This window comes from Athene cunicularia (genome assembly GCF_003259725.1).
Source record: "Athene cunicularia isolate RWA chromosome 1 unlocalized genomic scaffold, athCun1 chr1_part1, whole genome shotgun sequence".
Lineage (NCBI taxonomy): Eukaryota > Metazoa > Chordata > Aves > Strigiformes > Strigidae > Athene > Athene cunicularia.
The window spans coordinates 128287993-128296034 of NW_020799091.1; the positions used below are offsets into that span (position 1 = coordinate 128287993).

General features: G+C 45.0%; 1 protein-coding gene across 1 annotated transcript in view; it reads right to left on the minus strand.

The window, feature by feature from the left end:
- LOC113479417 (ephrin type-B receptor 5-like) overlaps positions 1–6262 on the minus strand; it is a 61000-nt gene extending 54738 nt beyond the window's left edge. Inside the window, exon 1 of the mRNA XM_026847314.1 lies at positions 5838–6262. The gene's annotated coding sequence lies outside the window, so the exon portion shown is untranslated. The remainder of the gene's footprint in view (positions 1–5837) is intronic.
- Between the last annotated feature and the right edge of the window lie 1780 nt (positions 6263–8042).

Sequence of the window (8042 nt, forward strand, 5' to 3'; positions counted from 1 at the left end):
GGGGGAACCAAGGCCTTTTTCAGAAGAATCATCTAAAAACCAGTTTTAAGAGCACTTTCTGAGGTTTTAGGGCATGTTCCCCCTTCCCACTCTGATTTCTACCTATGTAACTCTTTATAACACTATTAAACACAGCGGGCTGATACAATCAGTCAAGAGAAGCAAGACAACAATTCAACAAGCCTATCCTGATCCTTTCAATTAGACTTGTTCAGTAGGTGTTATTTTACCAAAGAGAGCAAAACTTGCTTCAGCTTAACTGTTTTAAAGAATTGAACTTTTTTATTCTTACTCTGTTTACAAATACGGATTTGTTTTCTTTGCACCCTGTCACTGCACACATTCTTTTGGTGGTAATTCATTAGACATAATCAAAAGAATCTATTTAGGACACGATTTTTTAAGACAAGTAACTGGGATCTAGTCACTAATTTGATTACCTTAGTTGCAGGAACCTCAAGCTCTCCGAGACCATCCAAAGCCACTTCTAATCCAAGATGGGTAAAATTATCCATGAGAAACATGCAATTGTCAAAGGATTCTTCCAGTCAGCATTAGGAGAACTTTGAACTGAAACAAGGAGCACAAGTCATGCATCATTCCCATTTAAGAATTCCCATTCCCATGTCTTTCTGGTGCTCAGCCTGGGGCCTGAGCAAAAAGGTGCTACAGTAAGGCTCCAAAAGAAAACTAATTACTCTTCAGCATCTAACTCCACATACATGTCCCAGCAGAAAACAACACCAAGACACATACAAACTACAGAAAATTCCCTCTGTCAAGCCTCTATCTATCTGCTACATTTTAACTGATCACTGATTTATGCTCAGGTCAGCACAATTTGTTATGAAGTCATGTTGCGCTGCACCTTTGCTGATTAGATACTGGAGGAGGAGGTGGCCATTAAGATCCTGTCTGCACTAGTAATTAAATGAACATTCCTCAACAGAACTATTTCAGTCCTGATACCATGATGATGGCAGTGATAACCATCAGCATGGTGGCCCCTTTATGAAGAACACATGCTCCAAATGGGATTAGCTAACTCACTGAAAAGTGAAAATGCCAGCACATATTTGCATTCCTATTACTGCTGGAACCAGCTCAAAGCCTACTGACATTAGCAAGGGAAGGGACCATCTGAGAGACAACTTCAGACAAGCATCCCAATCCAGCTGTGCTTCCAGCAACTTCTTCCTGGCTCAAAACCAAGAAGGAATAATTTCAAACATCTTCCTGGTGCAGAAAGCATTTCACATTCTGCTTACTGGAATCAAACTGATCCTAGATGCTAGCAAAACAACATTTGGAAATTCAAAGTTTTATAAACAGTCCAATTTGAATTTCCAAATTGAAATTATTCAAAACCTGCCCAGAAACCTGCACAACAACATCCCTCTTGTGACATCCCTCCTCTTCTGAAAGAATAGTTAGGAAGATAAGAGAGTTCTGCCAAGGAATCCTGCTTCCATTTGTGGACATCCTCAGGATCTGAAAGAACCTGCAGTAAGCCTGATGCTAAAGGCCTCCACACAGGCATCTGTATCCTACACACTGTCTCTGAAGTGGTCAGCAGGGCCAAATAGATTCATATCATGTGAGTGTTTCACCATAAGTGGGAGAGAGATCAGGTCATTTAGGGAGCTTTGAAAGCTTTATAGTAACTTGGAGAAACATCTGTATGCTAAAACTGAAATAAGTGACAAAGAGTCAGTCTCTGGCTTCTAGGGTTTAATTACATGATTTAGACACCTTGGATATTTTCCGGAGACATGGTACAGGGGAAAAAAATGCATTTGGAAACTGAAGAATCAGCAGAGGAATCATTTATTTGGCAAGCTTTAGGAGAAAAAAAAGCTTGTCTGAAAATGAAGTCATATATGTTTCAGTATACAGGTCTGGGCTGGTGGGAATTTCCATCCTAAGGTGAACCAAGACCTTAAGGACCTATAGCCATCATATGTAAGGCTGTATATTTCCAACATATATAGTATCTTCTTATAGTATCCAGCATCTTCTCTACTCCCAGGATGGCACTTTTTAAATTTTCTTTAAGTGCTGTTGTGTGCATACATGGGCATACATGTGTATGGGAGCATGTCTGTGCATGTGAAACGTCTGAACAAAAATCTTTTTGACAAGCAAGCCCTGAGTAGCAGAATGCACAGGAGACTCTGGAGGCATGGAAAGTTGAAAACAGTGACTAGAAGTGCTTGGCTTCCAAAGCTGCTTCTTTTCTCAGAAGTGGTCTCAAGAACAACCTTCAAGTAGCACCTCCATGACAGGAGCATCAGCCTGCTCCATGGTGACTTTAAGAGGCAAGACAGCATCTTCTGTATGTAATATTGTGACAGTACGTCCATAAACTACATACTTGTAATCTTTTTTAAATACCACATTTATTAATAGTGCACTTAAAATAAAATACTATTCCTGGTGACAGAGGAATATTTCTTGAAAGCACAACACATGCTTTTGAGAATAAAGTACTAGTGTAGTTCTTCTCTTTGTTAAGATCTGTAAAAATCAAATGTAAGGAGGGTGACAACATGAAATGGCATTTTCTTACTCTGCAGATTTGCTGCTCACATGTCAGAGTATCGTGGCTGACATGAGTCATTAAGGAGTTTTTATCCTTTCTGGGGTCTGTTTACATAGCACAGTTGGCACCACTCAAGACAGAAAGCTAGTCTGCTGCTGTAGAACATCTACAAAATTATTTACAAAAGCCATGTCAGTTATACTTGTGCATACCCTCTTAAGTCCATGACATTACATGGTTGTCAAAGAGAGCAAACATGGAGAGGAGAGGGATGTCCAACCCAACTTAACAGGCAGAAGCTAAATGGTAAGGTTGCAAAGAGCTGGAAAACCGCTGAATTTGTGGAGTCAGTAGATGGAGAAAGTACATTAACTGTATTGCTGTAAGATGATACAAAACTTACTAACAAAATACAAATTTTCCTTTTTTTAATCAGCAAGATATAATAGTGTGTTGGTTTAAGCCCTGTCAGGACTGGAGACCACGTTGACGTTGTCCCTCCCCCACCCTTGGACACAAGCAGGGCACAAACCCCTGGTTAAAATAGGAAGAAATTTAATACAACAGTGTAATAAACAATCTGAACAACAACAGTAGCAATGATAACAACAATAAACAGTAAACAAGATATACGGAGAAATACCATAATGGTTACGGACAGCCCACCGTGTGCTTCCCGCCATCAAAGGCACAAAGGAAAAAGTTCCCTTGCTCCCGCGCCCTGACCTGACATCAGCATGGTATGAATAACCGGGCTGGAGATCCCTTCCCCCTCTCTGCTGGGGAAACTTAACCCTATCCTAGATGAACCAGGACAAATAGTAATATAATATTGAAGCAGGTTTAAGAAAAAACATAAGAGAAAATAATTACAAACTATAGGATGCTTATCAGTTTCCTCCTAAAGCTTAAATCAACTTTTATCTTCATAGAAATGAGACTTTAAATGTACAACTTTAAATGTGCTCTAAAAATACTTTGCATTCATCTGTAGGGACTTTACGAGAACCTTCCACACAGGCCATGCTGAGGGATAATGCATGGATACCAAGGAAAAGCAAGTTTTAGGGGGAGAAGACCTGGAGAGGGAAGCATTCCTGAAGCCAGAGGAAGAGCATGTATAAATCTCATAATAGCACAGGTATCCAGGGAAGGAGAGTGGACCACAAAACAATTCTATTTTAATAGAGGCACAGAGGGTAAAGGGTGAGAAACTATAACGATCTCATACATGATTCTCTGCATATGGCACGTGCAGTAGCAAAAGGGGGAAGGGGAAGACATCTGTACCTGGGCACAAAGAGGAATGTACACAGTGAATATGTACAGGCAGAAAGAAGACAATTCTCAATGGTCTGAGGGATCAGCTCTCTGTCAACCACATCTGCTGGCAGCCTATGCAAGCATGCTGGAGAACAAGAAGCTGTCTCCTTGGAGCCACCAGCTGCCTCTCCCCCTAAAAGCATTAACACTGTGTCATGGGTCAGCCTTCAAGTCAAATATATAGAAGGCGAAGACAGTAGCAGCCTTGGGCAAAAGAGAAGAGAGGAGACATCTCTCCCCCAACCCCCTTCAAAAACAGTCTCTATAACCCAAGCTGTTCTTGCCACAGCTAAGAGCTTGGAAGAGCTGAGAACCTCAGAACAAAGCAAGAAAACGTGCTTTTCTGCAGGGTTTCAGTGACTAAATTAGAGAGGATACAATCCTGCTTCATACAAGATCCAATACCCCAAAGTAATGGTATTTCCAAGTATCAAAACACATGGCCATACAAACAATTCCGTGCAGCTCAGTGCAAGCACAAGAAAGTTAAATAGGACAGAACTCAGGAGACAAGAAAAAATATTTAGTGGCTAGAGGGGCACCCATACATGTCAAGGAATTAAACACTGCACACATGTAATTTGTCTAAGAGGACATACATACATAAGGCAGTAAAGGAAAGGATGAAATTACATGCAGTTTTCTGAGGATTGCCAAAACATTAGCAAAATAAACTGAAGTGGTGCAAGGTGTTGAATTTAGAGAATTAACTTCTAGAGAAAAACTGATATTATTTTCAGCACAGAGATCAGGTATCATCAAAGAAAATAGATTATTAGATCATGGATTATCTCTTTCCTTCTCCCAAACAAACTTCATCATTGGAATTATTTCAAACTGGGAATGAAGAAACACCTCAAAATAGTCACTACATCTTGTGGCTTGGGGCAGGTGGATCTGATGTGACTAAACAAGAGGTGCACCCATGTTCAGTTTCCATGCTTCTGATTAGAACCTACATAACAAGGTAGAGGGGAGCCTCCCTTGTTCATTCCAGCTGAGGTGCAGATCTGTCTCTTCAACAGATGTGTCCGGTGGCAGCTACTCTTCCCAGTGTCCTGACCTTATTGTTTCTATTTGCCCTCTCACTCTCCTTCCTCATCTATCTGCCTGACTTGATATCACTGCTAACGAAGGGTGATCCTTGGGATATATGCTTCCCCATCTTTGCTCTTATTTCTAGAACTGGTAGGGAAGGCAGGTGATATTCACTCATCTTCCCAACTGAATGAGCATGGTAATGGCAAGAGAAGCTGCAGAGTAAGCGAAATCATCTCAGTGGATCCATTAAAGCCACATTTAAAATTACCCATCACAACAGCCCCTCCCACATTCACAGATTTATGTAGCACGAGTAGTAGTAACTTGCATCATCTCCTTGAAAAACAGATTAACATGGCTTTTCCCTGCCACAAGCACTCACACAGCCATCTGTCTCCCACCAGAGCATTAAACAACAAATAAGGCCACAAAGCCTTCCTTGTATCCCTTCACAAGGACCAGGAACCTACAACTGCACACACCTACCCCAGCCTTCCTGCTTCAGAGATTTCAAAGGTAGCGTTTAACTATGGCTCTTCGAGGAGCTAGAGAGAAACAACAGGCATAGGAGCAGACCAAACATACCGTGCATGTGTGGGAGATACCCGGTTTGGATAGTGGTTTCCGTGAGCAGGGCAACTGTGACCCGATTTCACGCAGCTTTTCTCTCCCTGTCTGCACACAGCACCTAGCAGAAGTGCACTCGGGGTAGGGTCTGTCTGGGCGCTCCGCGACACCAGGAAGGAAGAAAAACCCCACAACATGAGGAGTTTTAATCCCTTCCAGAAGTAGTACTCGTTTGTTCTGTGTCTTCCCGCCGCCCTGGCTGGCAGACACCGGACAATATGCTCGACCCTGGCTCCCTTTCTCAGATCTCCTATGCCGGGCTCAAAGCGCCCTTCCTCACCGGCCCGCTCTCCCGCCACAATACCTTTTGCAGGACTTCAGCAACACCTCCTTCACTTCCCAGCATTACTCAAACAGTTTTCGTGGGAGCCCTTCCCGCTAGAGACGACCGGCCCACCGGCATCAGAAAAGTTGGACGAAGACCATTTTCGCCGCCCAAGTTACGCAATCTCCACGAGCCAGCGCCAGGTCCCTCCTCGCTCTGCACACGCTGCCGCTTCGTCCCCCGGCCCCGATAGCAGCCCTTAGCCCTCGATTGATGCCTTCAACTAGTCAGATGCTTGCGAGCAGTCCTGATCCTTGCGCTTCTCTCCAGGCTTTCTCTGGGAACGCTTTTTCCCCTGCTCTCCTCTCCCCGAATCCCTTTCCTACAGGAGTCTCTCTCTTCCTCCCGTTTCCTAGGATCTGCCTTATCCCTTTCTCCTGGGTCCTCTCTCTCGCTTTCTTTCCCTCCTCGCCTTGCCCCTCCCCCTCCTCCCTCCCCTCCCGACCAGCTTTCCTTTGCAGAGGCCCAGCCGAGCGCGGCGGCAAATGGAGGGTGGAGGCGGCGGCAGCCACTCCCGTCCCTTTCGCGAGCGGTCGCCACCCTCTCTCCCACCCGCGCCGGCTCCCTCCCTCTCCGCCGCCTCTAGCTAGCACCCCCTCCGATGGCTGCCGCATGCCCGCCCTCCTCCCACCGCCTCTGCTCGGGGCGGGCAGGCGGGCGGCACTGGGTTTTGATCCTTGGTTGAAGTCTTGGCTGCTCAGGCTCCCTCCCGCTTCCCCCACCCCAGCGTCCTTCTGAGGGTGATATTCCGAGTGGGTCTTGCGTGTCCGCGGGCTCGGAGAGGCGGGCCTTGCTGCGGTCGGGCTTTCGGGGGGGATGCCTGAGTGGGCTGAAGGTGTGCGTGCCCCTGCGAGGTTCGTCCCAGAAGTTACCCAGAAGGAGTAACAGCATCAATTCCCGATCCTTGGTCAGTCCCTCTTGGCATTGTGGAAATCCATGTTGCTGTCTGGCATTGGCTGCAGTTCTGTGGTAACCTACCTTAAAGTTAGCACTTCAGTGCTGACTTGCGCTCCACTTCCAAATGCTCGAGGTCAGATGTGTGCCCAGGTGGCCAAGAAGGCCAATGGCATCCTGGCCTGTATCAGCAATAGCGTGGCCAGCAGGGACAGAGAAGGGATCTCACCCCTGTACTCTGCACTGGTGAGGCCGCACCTCAATGAGTGGCTTCAGTTTTGAGCCCCTCACTACAAAAAGGCCATTGAATGACTCAAGCGTGTCCAGAGAAGGGCAACGGAGCTGGTGCAGGGTCTGGAGCACAGGTCTGATGGGGAGCGGCTGAGGGAACTGGGGGGGTTTAGTCTGGAGAAGAGAAGGCTGAGGGGAGATCTCATCACCCTCTACAGCTCCCTGAAAGGAGGGTGCAGAGAGGGGGGATGAGTCTCTTGAGCCAAGGAACAAGCGATAGGACAAGAGGGAACAGCCTCAAGCTGTGCCAGGGCAGGGTCAGACTGGCTCTTAGGAAGTATTTCTTTGCAGAAGGGGTTGTTGGGTGTTGGAATGGGCTGCCCAGGGCAGGGGGGGAGTCCCTTCTGGATACCATTATTATGGCCCTGTTTTGTTTGTTGATGTGTTTGGTGAAGCAAAAAGGTATTTTCTCCCTAAGAAAGCCCAGCATAGAAAGAGGAAAAGCTTATAGAAAATTTATAAGAGATAAAAGAATCTAGGGAAGCTCAGAAATGTAAAAGAACTGAGGGGCAGCCCAAGATGGAATGTAAAAGACCAGACCTTGCAGCTTCACAGTCTCTGCACTGGTTCTTGCTAGACATTAGTATAGTGTCATGTGCTTTTTTTGTTTTTTAATCTTTATCACAATGAGATTTTCTACAATGAGTTTCAGTTCTCCCTCGAAATAAGCAGTGTTTCTCCTTACAGAGCAGACTTGTTCTCTGCTTTGTTCCTTCTCAGCCATCACTCACTTCTGCTTAGAGCACTGTTTCCTGAGCTTTAATGGAAATAAATCTAAACCAGAGAGGGGAAGAACCCCAACCTACATTAGCTGAATGTGTACTCACCTGTATTTTTAATGACTATTGTTCTTAACTATGTGTATCAGTTGTTATGAAAATGCCCTTCCTTAACTATTATATCAGCCATTCTTTATAGTAATGATGGTGTATTAACCTTTTAATATATATATATATATTAGTTCACATGGTATGCTCTATTGTCATGAGGTAGTGAAAT